General features: G+C 40.6%; 1 protein-coding gene across 1 annotated transcript in view; it reads right to left on the bottom strand.

Moving 5' to 3' along the window:
• rab40c (RAB40c, member RAS oncogene family) overlaps positions 1-21,032 on the bottom strand; it is a 92,699-nt gene that overhangs the window by 35,443 nt on the left and 36,224 nt on the right. The gene's annotated exons all lie outside the window — the stretch shown is intronic.

The following is a 21,032-nucleotide window of genomic DNA, read 5'->3' on the forward strand; positions in this document are numbered from 1 at the left end:
AGCAGGAGGAAGGTTGGGGGAGGGGGGGGATTTGAGAGGGGTAAATTGAAACATAGAAAATAGGAGCAGGAGTAGGCCATTCAGCCCTTTGAGCCTGCTCCACCAATCAATATGATCATGGCTGATTCTCTATCTCAATACCATATTCTTGATCTCTCCCCATACCCCTTGATGCCTTTTGTGTTTAGAAATCTATCTAGCTCCTTCTTAAATATATTCAGTGACTTGGCCTCCACAGCCTTCTGTGGTAGAGAATTCTATAGGTTCACCACCCTCTGAGTGAAGAAATTTCTCTTCATCCTGGTCCTAAATGTCCTACCCCATATCCTGAGACTGTGACCCCTCGTTCCAGACACCCCCAGCCAGGGGAAACATCCTGTATCCAGTCTGCCTAGCCCTGTCAGAATTTTATACGTTTGAATGAGATCCCATCTCATTCTTCTAAACTCGAGTGAATACAGGCCGAGTCGACCCAATCTCTCCTCAAAAAAGTCATGCCATCCCAGGAATCAGTCTGGTGAACCTTCGCTGCACTCCCTCTGTGGCAAGTATATCCTTTCTTAGGTAAGGAGACCAAAACTGCACACAATACTCCAGCTGTGGTCTCACCAAGGCCCTGTATAACTGCAGTAAGACATCCTTGCTCTTGTACTCAAATCCTCTTGCAATGAAGGCCAACATACCATTTGCCTTCCTAACTGCTTGTTGCACCTGCATGTTTGCTTTCAGTGACTGGTGTACAAGGACACCCAGGTCCCTTTGCAGATCAACATTTCCCAATCTATCACCATTTAAATGATACTTTGCCTTTCTGTTTTTCCTTCCAAAGTGGATAACTTCACATTTATCCACATTATATTGCATCTGCCATGTATTTGCCCACTCACTCAACTTGTCTAAATCGCCTTGAAGCCTCTTTGCAACCTCCTCATAACCCCACCTGGTTTTGTGTCGTCAGCGAACTTGGAAATATTACATTTGGTTCCCTCATCCAAATCACTGATATATATTGTGAATAGCTGGGGCCCAAGCACCGATCCCTGCGGTACCCCACTAGTCTCTGCCTGCCATCCCGAAAAAGACCCATTTATTCCTACTCTGTTTCCTGTTGGTTAACCAATTTTCAATCCATGCCAGTATATTACCACCAATCCCATGAGCTTTAATTTTGCACACTAACCTCTTATGTGGGACTTTATCAAAGGCCTTCTGAAAATCCAAATAAACTACATCCACTGGTTCTCCCTTATCTATTCTACCAGTTACATCCTCAAAAAACTCCAGTAGGTTTGTCAAACACGATTTCCCTTTCATAAATCCATGTTGACTTTGTCTAATCCCGTTGATATTTTCTAAGTGTCCTGTTATCACATCCTTTATAATAGACTAGCATTTTCCCTACTACTGATGTTCGGCTGTAGTTCCCTGTTTTCTCTCTCCCTCTTTTTAAAAAAAATAGTGGGGTTATATTTGCCACCCTCCAGTCTGCAGGAACTGTTCAATAATCTATAGAATTTTGGAAGATGACAACTAATGCATCCACTATTTCCAGGGCTACCTCTTTTAGTACTCTGGGATTCAGATTATCAGGCCCTGGGGATTTAACGGCTTTCAGTCCCATTAATTTCTCCAGCACTATTTTTTACTAATACTAATTTCCTTTAATTCTTCCTTCTCACTAGTCCCTTGGTTCCCTAGCATTTCTGAGATGTTGTGTGTCCTCTTCCATGAAGACAGAACCAAAGTGTTTGCTTAATTGCTCTGCCATTTCCTTGTTCCCCATTATAAATTCTCCCGTTTCTGACTGTAAGGGACCTACATTTGTCTTCACTAATCTTTTCTTTTTACAAACTTGTAGAAGCTTTAGTCTACTTTTATGTTCATTGCAAGTTTACTCTCGTACTCTATTTTTCCCCTCTTAATTAATCTCGGTCCTTTTTTGTTGAATTCTAAACTGCTCCCAATCCTCAGGCTTGCTACTTTTTCTGGCAACTTTATATGACTCCTCTTTGGACCTAATACTATCCTTAATTTCTTTTGTTAGCCATGGTTGGGCCGCTTTTCCTTTTGCGCCAGAAAGGACTATATAATTGTTGCAATTCATGCATTCGTTCCTTAAATGTTAGCCATTTCCTATCCACCATCATGCCTTTTAATAAAGCTTCCCAATCTACTATAGCCAGCTCACTCCTCATACCTTCGTAGTTTCCTTTGTTTAGATTTAGGACCCTAGTTTTGGATTGGACTACTTCACTTTCCATCTTAATGAAGAATTCTATCATGTTATGGTCACTCTTTGGATAACTGGATAATTAATTGGCTAAATAATAAATCAAGAGTAGTGATCAATAGTACAGTGTGGTTCTGACTGAACAGCTGTAACCAGTGATCCATACACTGCTGTTGACCATATTTCTGAAGGATCTCAATGAAAGTATTAAAAGTAAAATGTGCATGTATGCAGATGTTACCAAGTTATTAAGAAAGCACAATGTTTGAAGCAAGTGTTTAAAATTCAAAAAGATAATCTGAAACTGGGCAGATAAATTGCAAATGGCGATTAGTGGGAAATCATAGAATTGCAAAAGTCACAGCACAAGAGACTGCTAATTGGCCTATTGCAACTGTGATGTTAGCACTGTAATTGGAGCCATCGGCTCTAAATAATGTAATATCTGTTTCAGAGTAAATGGGATTAAAGTTCAGTGGTCTGGCAGGTAAAGAGAATTACATCCTCCGTGCACTTGCCATTTTCAATTTTTTTCATGATGTGGAGATGCCGGTGATGGACTGGGGTTGACAATTGTAAACAATTTTACAACACCAAGTTATAGTCCAGCAATTTTATTTTAAATTCACAAGCTTTCGGAGGCTTCCTCCTTCCTCAGGTTAATGTTCAGGAGCTCCTGAACATTTACCTGAGGAAGGAGGAAGCCTCCGAAAGCTTGTGAATTTAAAATAAAATTGCTGGACTATAACTTGGTGTTGTAAAATTGTTTACAATTTTTTTCAGTTCACATACTGTGTGTGACATCAGTAATAAACCTACTCAAATGTCAGGAGTGGCTATATTACTGTAGTTTTAATCCTAAACAATTAAACAAGAATTTTTAAAAAATATTTTTATTTTAGCTCTCCCCTTATCCTTTTTTCATATTCTCCATTTTAATTTCATTTCCATCTAATCTACTCTATTGTAACTACCTTGTACTTTCTTAAAAAGTGTTTAAAATGTTTTATTTACACTCATTTTCCTTTGTTACCTGGATCCTACAGTCAAATATGGAGGAGAGACATGCATTAGAAAAATTAGTCTCTGAAAATCAACTCAAGGACATTTTTGAAAGCGCGGGACTCAAGATTCACTTTGTTGCAACAAACATGGCAGAATAACATATCTTTAAAAGCTTTTTAAATAATGAATGGAATGGATAGTGAACAGAGGCATTCTGTACAAAACCAAAAAAGGTAGAAACAAAGAATTAAGAGTTAAAGAAGCTCTGAACTAAGAATATAACCTTCACCTTAGTGTTCGATTTCTTGACTCTTGTTGTGCACTCAGAATGAGAAGTGTTAATTCCCAATTTTTGCATATAGTAAACGGGCATGATTTTCAAGTATGAAAATTAAAAATGGTCAGATCGGGTCTGTAACAGGAAATGGGTGTCCACGTGAAATAAAGGGATTAGGTAGTCTTTTATCCTTCCTTCATTTTATGCTATATCAAGACTGCCGTGTGACTCCACCCCTAAATAATGTTAGCTTTAACAATGAATACTAACCTTCTCAAAATTGCCATATAACCATTTCCCAGAAATGCAGAAAGCAAAAAAGGTCAATTTCCCCAAGTTCACAGAAATTACATCATCATTGTACCAATGTGAAAAAGTTCCAAATTATTGATCTGCTCAGGTACCTCCAGTCTACAACTCACTTGCCAACCAACTTTTTTCCAGTCAGCTTGTGAAAAAAAAGTTTCATTTTAGACTGAGGCCTCAAAAACAAACAAAAGGAGCAGTGTTTTTTTTCCTCCAAACAGCCAGGCTTCTTTCTGAAAAAGGCATTGCACTCTACCTGCAGACTGATGGGCATGCACATGCTTAACATTAATGAACTAATGAGGTCCAGGACAACTTCTGGTTTTGAAAATAAAAAAAATATATAAATGACAAGGTAGTTACAATTCAGCCCGTCGCCTGACACACTACTTTTGCTCACTGATAAAAGGCAGCTTTCACATGCAGGCCTGTGTCTCCTAAGAACAAATGTGTAGTGAACTAAATGTAGCATGTCTCAGGGCTAACAATCTACCCCTTTACCACTGGATTATATTGGAAATTGTACAGGATGCCCGCCATATACTTCTGATCTCACATAGGTGGAAAAACACCATAACAGCAGACCATACATTTCAGGCTAAACTACAAACTATTAGGAGAAAGTATATTCGAAAGAAGTTAAAACTGCAGATAAAATAGCAATACAGTACTTAACTTGATCATTTTAACTGCTTTCTGAAACCAAATCACTGCATTTCAGGATTCTTGACATTCTCAGAGTCCTTTACATTAAGTCCTTTTATGCAAGCACACATCTTGGTACTCACACCGTTCTCTCTCACTGCAGTGACCTGGAAATATGGTTGATCTGGTTGAACTAGGGCTGCTGCACAGATATAGCTGGCCCAGTCAGTTTCTCAAAACAAAAAGAGCAGTGGTTTTTTTTCTGAAAAAAGCAATGCACTCTATCTGCAGACTGATGGGCATGCACATGCACAATATTAATAGAACTAATGAGGTCCAGGACAACTTTTGGTTTTGTCTTTCTCACTAAGCAAGGTTCTTCGAAAAATCTCCAGATCCTCTTTCAATGGGCAGGTAAACAAAAGGCCCAGAATTTGCTGGCAAAATAACAGTGAGTTAAAGGCACACACTGTTACTAGTTTGTAAAAAATCCAGCAATTTGTGGCAAACTGCCATTAGCTTTGCAAAAACTGAAGCTCGCCATCAACCTCCCCATGAATGTCAAGAAATTGCTGCATTAGGACTATAAAAATTAATTAAACTCGCCTCAAAATGTTAGGGCTGCTATTTAACAACGTAAGGACTCTGTTGATGGGGTAATTATTTATGTTTTCAATGGCCATCCACTTTGAAACCAGTCAGCAATTAAATGATCATTGTTCTGCACATGCCACATAAAGCACGCAACCAGGATGTAAGTTAAACTGATTTATTTAACTGATTTGTTAGATCGATTTGTTGTGGATTCTGTCTGGGAGTAAAGTCGATGCTAAATTCATTTTAGCTTGTCAGGATTTAGACTGAAGCCTCAAAAACAACAAAAAGAGCAAAGAAATAATGTTGTGTGATTAGGTAGAGGACAGGAGATGATTAAATGAGAGAAGTGGTGTGACAAAAGGAGGCAATAATGAGAGAAATTAGATAAAAGGTGTATCCGTGACCCTGAGTGGATGTGTAAATAATTACAGCAGGGGGAGAGGGAAGCACAGAAAATCTGCCAAAACGGAGAAGGCTCCAGTGGCCTGGGAGTATGGTGGAAGAACAATGCAGGCGACACCAGGGGTGCAGATCACCCTGCCAGCCTTGTACCATCCTGCATCAGGACAGTTCAAGCCATGTTATAGAGTTGGAGGGCATTTGAGGGGTCTGTAGACAAGGGTTTTGAGGGACAGAGATAGACATCAACAAGGACAGAGGCAATAGGTGAGTGAAGCTTTGTGCAGGATCGGGTGAGCTGCAGTTTAAGGAGGATGGGAAGAGGATCCTGGAAAAGACAAGTCTAGAGTTGACAGAGGCATATTAGCAGCAGTGGGAAGAGGTGGGATGGAGATGGGAGATATTTCAGAGCTGGAAAAAGGTAGACTTATTGATGGACCATGTCTGGGGTTAGAAGCTCAAAGTCAAGCAGAACATAGAGGGTTGCATACTACTAGTTGAGCTTCAGTGGCATCTAGGAAGGCAGATGGGATTAGTGCCAAGACGTGGAGGTTGGAGAGAACCAAACAGGATAGCTGCAGTATTGCCAATGTTGAGTTGTAAGAAGTTCTGGCTCATCACAACTGAATGTCAGACAATACAGCAGAGGTCAATCAGGGTGTAAAAGACTGGGTATTGTCAGCACATATAGAAGCTGACCCCTTGCTTATGGGTAATGTTATTAAATGGCAACATATAGGTGAGGAATGGGAAGAAACCAGCTACTGCAGGACAGGAGTTGCCTGTATTGGGACAGATAGGCCTGGAACCACGTAATGACAGTGTTAGAGGAGAGGCAAAGAAAGAGGATGGTGAACTATGTTAAACCAGAGAGGACAAGAAGGGATAGTACATTGCGGTTAGTCATACAAAATGTCATTGACTTTGACCAGGTCAGTCTAAATGCTGTGAAAAGGGCTGAAACTAGACTGAAGGAATTTTGAACAGGAAATGGTAGAAGAGGTTGGCAACGACAAATTCCAGAACCCTGAAAAAGACGAAGGGGAGATGGATATGGGATGGAGAGATGGCTAGGAATTTTGAATAGGGAGATTATGGCAGAGGGAACAAAATGGTGCTTGAGAGGGAGCAGCTGACTATGTCAGTGAATACTGGACTGGGGAGTGGTAATTGAGTGGTCGAAGGGGGATTAAGGAAATAGGATAGTGGTCTCATTGAAAAGGAGTCTGTTGAGGGCTAGGGCGGTAATAGGAAAAGCTGTAGTGTTAGGTTGGAGTAGGCAGAGGGGGTGAGGCTGAGGTAAATAAATGAATGCTCTCAGTTTTGGAGTCAAATAAATTCACACACTTCACAAATGGTATTAGATGTAAGGATGCAGGAAATAGGGGAAGGAGATGAAAAGGAGGCAGTTAATAGTACAGAGCTTTGGATTTCCCTTCCCTTCCAATTTAGACCCGAAATAGCACAACTATTATGTGCATTCAACCCAGAGGTCTTCAGAGTCAAGAATGCCCAAGTGGGCACTATATCAGGGAAAGTGACGGGGATGGTGGATACATCTGTGTCACATTTAAGCATAGGAAAATTTCTAACAATCTTTATTAAAAGAGAACAAAATCTAATCATTTGCAATGTGTGTATGTGTACATCTGAATGTGAATATATGTGAATGTGAATATGCACCCACCAACACAAAATATTTATTAACACACAAGTCAATGTTTGTACCATGTAACTTCAAAAATCTTAGAAAAAAGTGAGCAAAACAGAAACCCAGACATTTTATTCTGGGTTTCTTAACTACAGTACTAAGAATAAAGAGTTAAAATACAAGGTGCTTTCGAGCTCCAGGCTGAAATGCACAAATACGTTCTGATGTTGAAGTTCCCCAACAAAACAATTAAACTCTGAATGAGCCTTGAAATTGTGTTTACTTAATAATATTGTGTGCCTTAAAACAGAAGCAGATCGATCTTAGCAGGATTATACATCCCCCATATAAATAGTAAAGGGATAGCCAAGGAAAGGGTGGGGCCGATTAGGGACCAAATAGGAGATCCTGTGGAGTCAGATGGCATGGCTGATGTACTAAATGAGTACTTTGCATCTGTCTTCACTAAAGAAGAGCATGCTGCCAATGTCACAGTAAAGGAGGAGGTAGTACAGAAATTGGATAGGATAAAAAGATAGGTACTTAAAAGGTTGGCAGCACTCAAAGTGGAAAAACCACCTGGTCCAAATGGGATGCATCTTAGATTGCTGAGGAAAGCAAGGGTGGAAATTGCAGTGGCTCTGGCTATAATCTTCCAATCCTCCTTAGATATGGGAGTGGTGCCAGAGGACTGCAAATGTTATGCCCCTGTTCAAAAAATGGGAGGGGGGTGGGGGGGGAACCCAGCAACTATAGGCCAGTCAGCCTAATGTCAGTGGTGGGGAAATTTTGAGACAATAATTCGGGACAGAATTGATTGGCACTTGAAAAAATATGGGTTAATAAATGAAAGTCAGCACAGATTTGTTAATGGCAAATCATGTTTGACTAACTTGTTTTGAGCTCTTTGATGAAGTACAGAGAAGGTTGATGAGAGTAGTGCAGTTGACGTTGTCTATATGGACTTTCAAAAGATGTTTGATAAAGTACCACATAATAGACTTGTTAGCAAAATCGAAGCCCATGGGATTAAAGGGGCAGTGGCTGTGAGGATACTAAATTAGCTAAGGGACAGAAAGCGGAGAGTAGTGGTGAACGGTTGTTTTTCAGACTGGAGGGAAGTGTTTAGATCGACCACTGTTCTTTTTGATATATTTAATGACCTGAACTTGGGTATAAAAGGGCATAATTTTAAAGTTTCCATACGACATGAAACTTGGAAATGTAGTAAACAGTGAGGAGGATAGTAACAGACTTCAAGAAGATATATAAACAGACTGGTGAAATGGGCAGACACATGACAGATGAAATTTAACACACAAGTGTGAAGGGATTCATTTTGGCAGGAAGAATGAGGAGAGGCAATATCAACTAAATGGTACAATTTTAAAGGGGGTGCAGGAACAAAGAGATCTGGGGGTGTACAAGCCTTTGAAGGTGGTAGGACAAGTTGAGAAGGCTGTTAAGGCATACAAGATCCTTGGCCTTATAAATAGAGGCAGAGTACAAAAGCAAGGATATAAGTTAGGCCTAAGCTGGAGTATTGTGGCCAATTCTGAGCACCACACTTTAGGAAGGATGTCAAAGCCGTAGAGATTTACTAGAATGGCACCAGGGGTGAAAGACTTCAGTTACGTGGAGAGACTAGAGAAACTGGGGTTGATCTCCTTAGAGAAGAGAAAGTTACAGGGGGATTTGACACAGGTGTTCAAAATCATGAAGGGTTTTGATAGAGTAAATAAGGAGAAACTGTTCTCAGAGGCAGAGGGGACAGTAACCAGAGGGCATAGATTTATGGTAATTGGTAAAAGAACCAGAGGCGACATGAAGAAAAAAAAAATTACGCAGCAAGTTATGATCTGCAATGCACTCCCTGAAAGGGTGGTGGAAGCAGATTCAATAATAACTTTCAAAAGGGAATTAGATCAATGCTTGAAGGGAAAAAAATTGCAGGGCTACAGGGAAAGAGCAGTGGAATGGGACTAATTGGATAGTTCTTTCAAAGAGCCGGCACAGGCACAAGGGGTTGAATAGCCTCCTTCTGTGCAACATCATTCTACAATTCTATGACATGGTATAACACTTATACCCTTGTAAAACATCCAACTCACTGTGAACACGAAGGAAGATCTGATGACTTGTATAAAAATGTAGAAAATTGAGATGTGAAACAGGACAGACCTCTGTCACATAGTCATAATGTAATTTCTGAATTTATGTGCTAAATGTACCAAAAAGTATAGTATGCGTTACTTCACATTGTTTGATAAGTTTGTCTACTTTTGATTTAATATGGTTTAAAGATAGGCTAGCAAAGTTTTACTACAGAATGAAGACACACAATTCTAATGAAAGTACTGTTTTCTTCCTGGTTTAAATAAATAGGGAAAAAAAAATTCTGAAATTTATGTTTATTCAATTATAAAACAGCCAGAGTCAAGATGGAAACCATCTTCCCTTGACAAAACTTCAAACTGGATACCAAATGGCAGAATCTTTGATCTATTGATCAGCCACAATGTAGAAGATTGATTCGAGGTACTAATCATATTATTGATCCTTGGAAGGACAATGGATATATTTTATGCGCAGATTCCATCTTGTGTCAGACACAGGAATGGGTTCAACTGCTGGCAATTCAGATTAATTCATTAAGTCTTTAAATGGCTGAACCATCGAGGGATCTTTGTTCCAAAAGGAATTCAAATTATATGCACGGAAAGGCCAGCAGGTAAAAGCAGCAAACAAGACTATGAGGGGGCTTGACTTTACATCAAAGAAAGGTCACCTATTCATTTGCCAGTTTCAGTTCCCTGCTTCTCACTATCTGTAGCATGTGAGGCAGCTAAGTGGAGTTACTTGTAGTCATCTATGTAACATCCATCCAGTGACTCCATTAGAAGCTACTGAAAACTAAAAAAGTTTCTTAGCTTGTGTGGAAGCAGTTTATGCATTGTGCAAGTCAAGTGCTGAAGCCAAAACCACTTGGCACTGACACGAAACTTGTAGCGTAAATGCATAGAGAACAAATCCAAAATCGAATAACTGAAATTTATAAAAAATACATTTAAGTGAATTTTTTCCTTCCAGTTGCTTCTTATATTAATATACAAAACTTCAGGATTTATGAAAATTGTATCAATTTGCTAGGCTTTGAGGTCTGCCTGCAGCTATCCTTTGGATCCATTCCTGTTACGCATGCTAAGGTCAATAAAAGCATCGCATGCACAAACCAAAAAGCTTTCTCTGGGGAAGTTCCTTTCTCCATGAACATACGACAATCTGTTTTAGTGGAGCTACTAATGGCACCATACCCTCTGAGAAAAAGCAAGGTCTATATAATAAAGAGAAACTCCGAACAGCCCAACTCCCTGGAGTGCACTGTTCTTTGTATAGTTTTACCCTCCTTATTAAAAGGCCTCTATAGCTTGAAGTATGCCTACAGTTAATTCTGTGGTACAGAACTGCAGACAAATTCTCTCTCTACGATTGGAGTGATTGATCTGAAAGCTGTACCTAATTTTATGAGTAAAATTGATTTGCAATATAAAGGATCAGGATTTTACTATTTTCACAAGACTTCTGTACCTTACCTGGTCTCATGTACCAATCTAAATGTTAAAAATTCTCCATGCGATCTTTGACAATTAAAATTCTCCTGTTAAACATTATGTTTATTTTGCTGTAAATTTACAAAAAAGTTTGATTATTGAAGCTAAATGGAAGCATTGCTTAATCATATCAAAGCCAGAAGTGGAATTTATCTTTTAACTGGTATCTTTCACCTTGGAAAATTTGTTTGAACGCACTTTGTAGCTTACACCGAAATTATCTCAAAAGGAAACTGCAGTTGCTGCTACTGACTACCATCTAATAGCAAAATTTGAAATCAAAGCAGGTAATATTTTTTTGAAACCTTCAAAATCAACTAATTACATTGAGATCAAGGAAAACGTTTAGAACTTCAGGGATTCAGTGATTTGATTTAGTAACATTTAGCTGTATCTTTTTTCCATTTCAAAGTGCATGATTAAAAACTCTACATTTTCTCCACTGCTACATTCCAGATACATGGTGAACAATACTGAATTATTAATCCTTTTTTAAATTATTCAATACCATGGGGAGAATGCAATTTAGAACAAAAGCAATGCATCAAAGACTTATGCCATTTATGGTAAGCAATTTAAAAGCTGAGTTATACACAATTTCTTGTAGGTCAACACAGCATAATCTTAAATTTATAGATCAAATATATAATTAATAGCTATACAAGTACAATTGTTCCTTGATGCATTAAAACACAGGGTTCAATTACCTTTCTTACCCACAGCCTCCTGTGTCACAAGTCTTGCATTCTGACAGAGTGGATGATCAAGATTTATCTGTCTTCTATTAATAAAATCCTTTGTTCAGCATACAGGGGTAGTTCAAGTGTAATTTCCATACAAGTACCTGATCAATTGTCCCTTACTCCTGTTGAGCTAAGCAGTTCTTAACTGAAGTGCCATTTGCAGGAAAGCCCATGTGCAAGCATCAGCATCGTCAAGGAACTCAAACGTGGATCTCACAACCCCTGATGTGGTGCACAAACACAGAGCTCCTGCGACCCCACCCCTTTGGCAGCAAGTTGGATCTTATGTTACTCAAACCATACAAACTGGATACCCACAAGTACTAGAAAGGTTGCAATTCTGTGTATGGTGACCCATGTCAGGCAACAGAATAGAAAATGATCAGATATCTACTACACCTTCAGGCAAGCAGCAACAGATGCAATATGCAAGACTTTTAAATTGGAAATAAAGTTCCGTAAGTAGGTTTCAGAATGTAGATTCTCTGCTCTGTTGCATTATTTCTCTAAAATATTTCCTATGATTTAAATCGCAATCCAGAAGTGTGAGGTAATGCATTTGGGGAGGGCAAACAAGACAAAGGAATACACAATAAATGGGAGGATACTAAGAGGTGTAGAGGAAAAGAGGGACCTTGGAGTGCATGTCCACAGATCCCCGAAGATAGCAGGACGGGTAGGTAAGGTAGTTAAGAAGGCATACGAGATACTTTCCTTTATCAGCCGAGGCATGGAATATAAGAGAAGGGAGGTTATGCTAGAACTGAATAAAACACTAGTTAGGCTACAGTTTGAGTACTGCGGACAGTTCTGGTCACCACATTACAGGAAAGATGGGAGTGCACTGGAGAGTGTACAAAGGAGATTTACAAGGATGTTGCCAGGGCTGGAGAATTTTAGCTATGAGAAAAGATTGGATAGGCTGGGGTTTTTTTCTTTGGAAGATAAAAGAGGCTGAGGGAAGATTTAATTGAGCTGTATAAAATTATGAGGGGGCCTAGATAGAGAGGACCTATTTCCCTTAGCAAAGGGGTCAGCAACCAGGAGGCATAGATTTTAAAGTAATTGGTATAAAGATTAGAGGGGAGTTGAGGAGAAATTTTTTCACCCAGAGGGCGGTGGGGGTCTGGAACTTACGACCTGAAAAGGTGGGAGAGGCAGAAATGCTCAACTCATTTACAAAGTACTTGGATGTACACTTGAAGTGCTTTAACCTACAGGGCTACGGACCAAGTGCTGGAAAGTGGGATTAAGCTGGATGGCTCTTTTTCAGCCAGCACGGACATGGGCCGAATGGCCTCCTTCTGTGCCGTAACTTTGTGATTCTATAATATTGGAAGTTTTGGGACATTTTTCATCTGGGAGAATATTTGTTGTAAAACTACAATGGGTCTTTACCAAGCCCAAACCAAAACACAGCGTTAATCTAATTGCATGCTGATGTCAACCTCACCATTTAAAAATATACATTCTCAATTTATACAATGAGCAGCTCTATTAAGTATTTTGATAAAGTTTGCATATGGGCATTATATGTCTTGGGTGCATTTCTTTTGTTCTAAATAAAGCAAGCTTTATCCACATGCACAAATCTAACATTTTCCTCATTGGCCAATAGTACTAGATGTGACAAATAGCAATCAGGAAAGAGGCATGTGCATGAGGAATTTGGCTGGCAAGTTATACAGACAGGCATCTGCACCAGCAGAGAACTATCCTGGTGACTGGATTCAATATTGTTAGAACAGAGATCAGGTATGGGCTAATTTGAATTTCCCACAGCATAAGTTAGTCAGATCACTAAAAGAGGGGGATGAACCAAAGGACTATTTCTTTGAAACTTATTACCATGCCGTTAAAATACAGAAAATATGACAGGCTGAGATGTGAGCAATTTTAACATTCCATAAGCAATCTTTACCACATAATAGTTTTTTTCCCCTTAATTCTGTGTCTTAATTGTCCCTCTATTTTGGATTTACTGCAATCAATCAAATCTTTTCCTTTAAACCTCAAAGCTTTGTGGAAAGTCCATTTTGAAAGAGAAATACCCAAGATCCTGAGTTTCTAAAAGGTCCTTCTTACATAACTAGCTTGCCCAATCCAGTAAGCTTGCCAGACCCATGTTCTTGTGCAATACAGATTGGGAATATCCAAGGAGAGCCTTGGCTCAGTCGTAGCACTCTTGCTTCTGAATCAAAAGGTTGTGGGTTCAAGCCCCACTCCAGGGACTTGAACACAATCTACACTGACACTCCAGTGTGGTAGAGGGCATGCTACATTATTGTTAAAATTGGGAGCCATGTGGTGAAAGGCAGAATACTTGAGCCTGGTCTTTAGTTGCTTCCAAGTCCTTATTCAGAGGTGCCCCTTACACACCAGCTAAGCTCTCCGATATAAAAAGGATACAAGAGAGTCCCCAATTGATATCCACCACCTGAATACAATTAACACTAATTGATGTAATTCATACAATTGGCACAGATAAGATGTTAAATCAAGGCCCCATCTGCTTTCTCGGGTACACAGAAACAGAAGCAGGCCATTCAGCCCATCGAGACTGTTCCGCCATTCAATTATATAATGGCTGATCTGTATCTAAGCTCCATTTACCTGCCTTTGTTCCATATCCCATACTCAAAGATCTAATCGATCTGAGTCTTAAATTTCAATTGACCCAGGATCCAGAGCCTTCTGGGTGAAGAAAGTTCCAGATTTCCACTGCCATGTGTGAGATAAATTGCTTCCTGATTTCACTCCTAAATGACCTAGCTCTAATTTTAAGATTGTCCTTTCTTGTTCTGGATTCCCCCATCAGAGGAAATAGTTTCTGTATCTACCCTATCAAATCCCTATCATTTTAACACCTCGATTGGATAACCCCTCAACTTTTTAAACTCAAGGGAATATCAACCAAGTTTATGCAACCTGTCCTCATAATTTCAACCTTTAAGCCCTGGTATCACTCTGGTGAATCTGTGCTGTACCCCCAGTGCCAATATATCTTTCCTGAGGTTTGGTGCCCAAAACTGATTGCAGTACTCCAGATGGGGTCTGACCAAGGCTATGTACAACTGAAGCATCACTTCCTCACTTTTGTATTCCAATCCCCTTGATATATAGGCCAACATTCCAATATTCATTTTGATTACTTTTGCACCTCTGCACTAGTTTTTAGTGATTTGTGTACACACATTCTCTCGGCATGCTTTACAGAGTGCATACTAAAATACAGATTTCATAATACTTGTGAAAGCTTGGGGCAGCTGATTCACACAAGGGGGCCCACATCTACTGTTTGCTCAGCTAAATATGGAGGCCACCCATACGCTTTGACCACTTTTGCTATGGGGATATTCGATTGCATCACAAGTCCATATATCTTCATACCACCAAATCCTTACGAACCTGTGTGTGCAAAGTCCATGTCCTGCTGGCAGAAGATTGAATATGCATAGGGTTGGATCTGAGGAAAATACCAAGCGAGTCAGCACAGGTGGTGGTCATCCGGCCTATTGCTAGAATAATCCAAAATTAATCCCACTGTGCTGCGCTCTCCACATAACCCTGTATCTTCCTCTGCTTCAAATAGTCATCCAATTTTTCCTTAAAAGACCGCTCCCAATGGCAAAGCATTCCATGGTGAAACAATCCTCTGCAAGAAAAAAAATTTCCTAACCTCTCTCCTCACCCTCTGAGGATTTTACATTGATGACCCCTTCTCACTAACATCTTAACCAGAACAAGCAGTCTTTCCCTATCCAGTGTCAAAGCACTTTGTCATTTTGAAAGCCTCTATTAAATCTACTCTTGGGCTTCTCTAGTTCAGTGGTAATACTCTTATCACCACAAATCGCTCCTCATAACTATAGTTTTCCACTCTTGCCATCATCCAGAAATCGCTTTTCGGAACACCTGGAGGCTGGGATGTTAGGAGGCTTGGGTAGAAAAGGGTTAAACTATTGGCTTCAGTCAAATAAGGAAGAGCAAAAGTAGAACAGCAGATAATGTATGCCTTTGCTTTCCCTGCTGAGATATTAGACAGGTCTTTGAAAAGGGGAGGGGAGGGGGGGGGGGGGGAGGGGAGGGGGGGGGGGGGGGAGATAAAACCTGGATATTTATCACAGTACGAACATTGGGAGGGAACAGAGACTAGCTTAATTAGAATAGTGTGGTGACCTTGCGAAAGGAGAGACAAGGTGCCTGAGAAAATGGAAAGTAAGATATTTGAAGAATGGAATCATCTTCACCCATATCAATCAATACTATAATTACCAATGTAGTTTAAAAGGTGTAGACATGAACAGGGCATGATCAGATTACACTGAGCCTATCATATATGGCCATTTAGATTAATAATTTGTAGTCAAGAAAAAGGTATATAAACCAGCAAATTGTAACAGAAATTTGGATTCGGCCCAAGAAAATTGAGCTCAAGAACTGTAAACTTAAGAAACCTAGTTTCCCCAGCCAAGTTCACTTGGTTATAAATACTTTACCTTATTTGGAGGATTAAACGTTGAATAAGTGAAACCAAAGCTGAGAGTGTATTGATTGAATTTGCATAAATATAACTGCTAGTCAACAGGGGCAGGACTAAAATTTGCACAGGAATGTCCCCTTACAGCTACAATTCTAACAGCATCCATCTGCCAGAGTGGTATCAACCTTTTAAGTCTGTGCAGGATGAGGCATGTGAGGCAGAGAATTGAGAGTTGATCCTCCCTCATTCTGCTGCAGGTGGAGATAGTGAGGATCAGCGTCCGAGGCGCCTTCTAGTCCTCAACTTAGGTTGCCACTGAGTCTCAGATTTTCCATGGCACTTAGTGAAAAGGAAGGCCGTATTGATTAAATAGTTTGGGTCTACCCATGAGGTGGCTTTGCAGTGCAGAGGACCAGTTCTGCATTGATTTCTAAATAACAGTGGGGCCTTGGAAGTAACAGAAGTACTTGTGTGAAACAATCGATGAAGGGGCATAATTTGGCCCTGAGGCAGCAACTTGCCTAACCTGGTGATGCCCTTCTCATGCTGTGCCTTGAAGCCACTGGCATGGACATCCTCTGTGAGGTCACTTCCACAGCTAGCAGGGAAAGTCAGGTCCACTGGAATCTTCACTAGCACTGACAGTGCTGTCTCTGTAGTTAACGCGGTCTGAAGGTCAGATGCCAGAGTACGACACAACTCAGTTACTGCTTCCCTGATGAAGCAAAGCCTGTGAAGGTCAAGGTTGATGTGCCTGGCTCTCTACACGCATCTGACCTTTAACGCAAGCAAACATTTATCACATCCTTCTTTCCTTCCTCCAAAAAACTCAAAACACCCATAATGATACAGATGTTTAGAATTTAATTGAATCAAATTACTACCCGAAAGGCCAGAACTTCATTGGCCTTAGTTCGCCCATATAAGTGGGCCATTAAAGTGCACAGCACACAATGCCATCCAATGAGAAGATTGGGAAGCCCTATTTGTATTCCGTAGACATCAAATTCAGTGGAGTAAATTTTAATTGTAAGCCGGTTTGGAGGGGGGAAAGAGATGAGATGATCTCCGGGTGCAAAACCCGGAAGGTAAGTGGGCAGGTCGCAATTTAATGAGGTCAATCAATTACATTTCTGGGTTTTGTGCCTAGCAGTCAGTCTGGTTGACAAGCTGACTGTCGGGCAGGAAGGCCTACTGCAGCAAGCCACAGCCAGGGATCAGAGGGAGGGAGGGAGGGAGGGATCATGGGCAGGGAAGAGGATCAGGGAGGGGAACCGTGAGGAAGAGGATCGGGGAGGGGTGGGTGATTGCGGGGGCCCTGTCAGCCAGGTAAGCTTGTTGGGCCTAGATGAAGCACTCCTGCTCCTCCGGGTTCATAAGCAGTGCGATAAAGGCACTCATCTCATGGATCTGGCCCTTCCCACCTGCTTTCACCTGACGTGAATGGTTTCCCATGGCTTCCCAAGCAGGTACGGTTAAATTTTTTTTTAAGTGTCCAATACACAAAATATTAAGTACCTCAAATATCTCAATGAGGTACACTGCCCTTTTAAGTATCGACCCACCAGCTTTAAGTGGGGGCGGGACTTCCTGGTGTCTGCTCTCCACACCCATACATACCTGCCTGGGTTAAACCCAGAAGTAGGCGTGTTGGAGCTGGGATGTGGTCCCGCACTGAAATTGAAGGATTTTTACTCCCCACCTGCCTGTCCTTGGGGGTTAAAATTTACCCCAGTGTGTCAGTTTGGTCAGTAGCAAATATGAGCCTAGATTCACACCCAATTTCCTGGCTCTCAAGCCTGGCAGGACTAATCTAATGAGCCAGTGAGTCAGCCCTTAAGTCTGTTAGGTATAATCAGATTCCAGACAGAATGAGGAAGTTTATAATCAAACAGGTTACTTTCATTACAGGTTAGCCAATTCTAGTAAAAGAATGAACCTAAATGCGGAAACAGCCGAGCAGAAGTTTACACTTGAGGGTGAATACAGTACGTGGTCTAGTATGGCCATCTCTTCAGCTTTCACAAATTCCTAGCTGTATATAACCTTTAAAAACATATGGGGAAAATAACACTGAAAGTGGGACTAATTACTGGTGTACATTAGTACATATATGTTACCAGATGCAAATATTGCCTCATTTCTGCTCGTGCCTCTGAATCAAGCAGACTGAGAAACTGAATGTGTGAGAAAGCTTGGTCAAAGAGGCAGGTTTTAAGGAGCATCTTAAAAAGAGGAGGAGAGAGGAAGGGAGGCAGAGAGGGAATTCCAGAGCTTAGGGCCTAGGCAGCTGAAGGCATGGCCGCCAATGGTGGCCTGATTAAAATCGGGAGTGCGCATGACGCAAGAATTGAAGTGCAGAGGTCATGGAGGGTGACTTCTTTGTCCTTGGCTTCCTACTCTATTCCAATGAAGCTCAATGCAAGCTCGAGGAACAGCACCTCATCTTTCTAGAAGGCACTTTACAGCCTTAACATCAAGTTTAACAACTTTAGATCTTAACCACCGCTCCCATTTTCTCGGACAGCAGGTGCTGGTAATTGGGAATGGCTGCACTAGAGTCACTGGGACTGGAGGTGGTGTGGGCTGATGCTTGAGGTGGTCCGCACCCCTGGGGTCTACCTACCCGTCACCACGTTCCCTAGGCACAGGAGCCTCTTTTTCTTTGCCAGACTTTCCATGCTTCTCTCCCCCTCTGCTATTCTTGCTGTAAACATTTACATCTCCTCTGGTCCCATTTTTTTGTTTCTTTTCTTGTCCTATTATCACCCCCCTTTTGCCTTGCACCATCACCCCTTTTGTCATTTAATCACAGGCCTTCTCCTTTGTTCTTTCTTGCACCCCACCCCCTTTTTTCTGGCTCTGAACTTGCTTAAAAGCTGTTAATCTCCAACATCTAGTTCTGATGAAAGGTCATCGAACAGACGTTAACTCTGTTTCTCTGTCCACAGATGCTGCCTGACCTGCTGAGTGTCACCAGCATTTTCTATTTTTATATGCAAGGTTACTATGTTAGTATTAGAGGATTACAAGTCTTTACCTGTATAAACTGGCAGATTCAGCACAACTTACATTTGACAGGTGCTATTACATCGGCATCATGTTCCACACAGCAGCACGGGGTAAATATCAGTTGTAAGTCTGTTTCTAGAACTGGTAACAAGATCATTCCATCTATTGTAACAAGGCTCTGATGATCTGCACAGATGGGGAGAGATCCTGCTAGATTAATCAGTCTGCACTTTTTGTTCCTCCCCAGGCTGAAGGTCAAATCAACTGAAACTGACAACCTACCTTGTACACAACTCTCAACACGGTTAGTCATGTGCTGCCTGGCAAATCAGATGCATCAGCTGTGCTCTGCCACAATATTGATTACTCCGGCCTTCACAACATTCACCTGTCCTTTCATTACCATCACATTCATTTATCAAGTGTCAACTACAGACAGTACAAGTCAGAATTCTATATATTCTCACCCACACAAAAAGATCATTTTTACTTTACGTATATGTGGAGACAATTTTCTGTATAGTGATATACAATAGCTGAACTGTTTATGCTACAGAATAGTAACCTCATGATCTTGAAAATTTGTAAAGCTTTAAAATGTACACCCGATAATCCCAATTAAAGGCAGAATAAGGGAATTATCTCCACAAACTGCCAGAGAATGCTGAAAGATTCAACATTAAGCTGTATGGTCACCTAAACGCTCCAGCTGCTGCAGAAAGATCAGCCCTACTTCCCCTCCCTCCTTTGCTTGCGTTCAGCTGTGACATCCAAATTATTGCAAAATTATAAATTCCTGTTAACTGAACTTGTTTAAGAGTTGTGCAGTTAGCATTAGGGAAAGCGCCACAAGCACTAACATCCAAAATCATTAATTAAGCCTTCCTGACTTCAGAAAAAATGAAGCAGATTTCAATTTTACCCCAGAGAATTTAGCATAAAAGACACTAATCATTTCCTAGATGTTCTCTTTGGCATGTCATATTCACATAAAATCAGAGCGATAAGCAGCTGGTCAACTGAACAACACATTGTGGTGCAACTAATAGACCATATTTTACTTTCGTCCTTGAACCACAGGGAGCAATTTATAGTAGTGGTTTTACTAAAAATTATATCACAAAAGGAAAGATTTACACCAGGAGATTTGGAATCTAGATCTTACATCAAGTACAATGGAAACATCTTGGGGGTGAAATTGGTCATAAGAAGTGGCACGAAAGCAGTAAAAGCAGTCTGCTTTGCACCCTGCCCGACTTACTTTTGCATTGACTTTAATGGGGAGGGAAAAAAAAAGTGGGGTGTAAAACAGGCTGCCGATTCGCTACTGTCCATCTCCCACTACCGCCCAAGACTAATTTCACCCCCCTTGAGTTTTGTTAGCACCAATACTGGTGGTGATCACAGTTTGTTTTCTCTTCCAGTGGCTGACTTAATGAAAGTCCAGAGATAACCAAGAGTCTGTAGAGGTTGAACTGTTTTTTTTTAGTACTTGGAACCTCAGCAAATCTACAATTTACAAGACCACAAACTAGAAATGGAATAGGAAGTTGAGAGAAAGCGGTTTTCAAGTTGTCAGACCAGTCCATTTTAGCTGTCAGAAAAAACGATTCCTAAAGCTGAATCTAGCGCTACTTACCACACTACTTTTGAGGATTGGAAAAAACAATTATAATGCCCAATTGATACAAATGACAAAGTCTAACAAGCTTCAGGGTGTTGTTGATATGATGATTTCACTACAAAGTGTATTTCATCCAACTGAAGTTGCCGCTTTTTCCAAATATTAGCCACGTTGCAAACACATTGGTGCAGATTTTCAAAATCCACCCGCAATTATCCAATTTTTCCCATTTCACCAGAAAACACACATTTTAAAGTTGAGTCACTCAGACATTAAGCACTCTCAGATAAAGAGGCTCTTTTTCACAGCATTGCATCTGTGTAATGCACAGCTGCAGTAATAAAACAAAATGTAATATTTTCCCATCAAAATAGTTATAAACAGGGAGTGGATTTCCAGCAAGTACTGAAGTATGATCTTCCAGCAGCAGAGGTAAAACTGTATATTTA

The sequence above is a fragment of the Heptranchias perlo genome, chromosome 22 (assembly GCF_035084215.1).
Source record: "Heptranchias perlo isolate sHepPer1 chromosome 22, sHepPer1.hap1, whole genome shotgun sequence".
Taxonomy (NCBI): Eukaryota; Metazoa; Chordata; class Chondrichthyes; order Hexanchiformes; family Hexanchidae; genus Heptranchias; species Heptranchias perlo.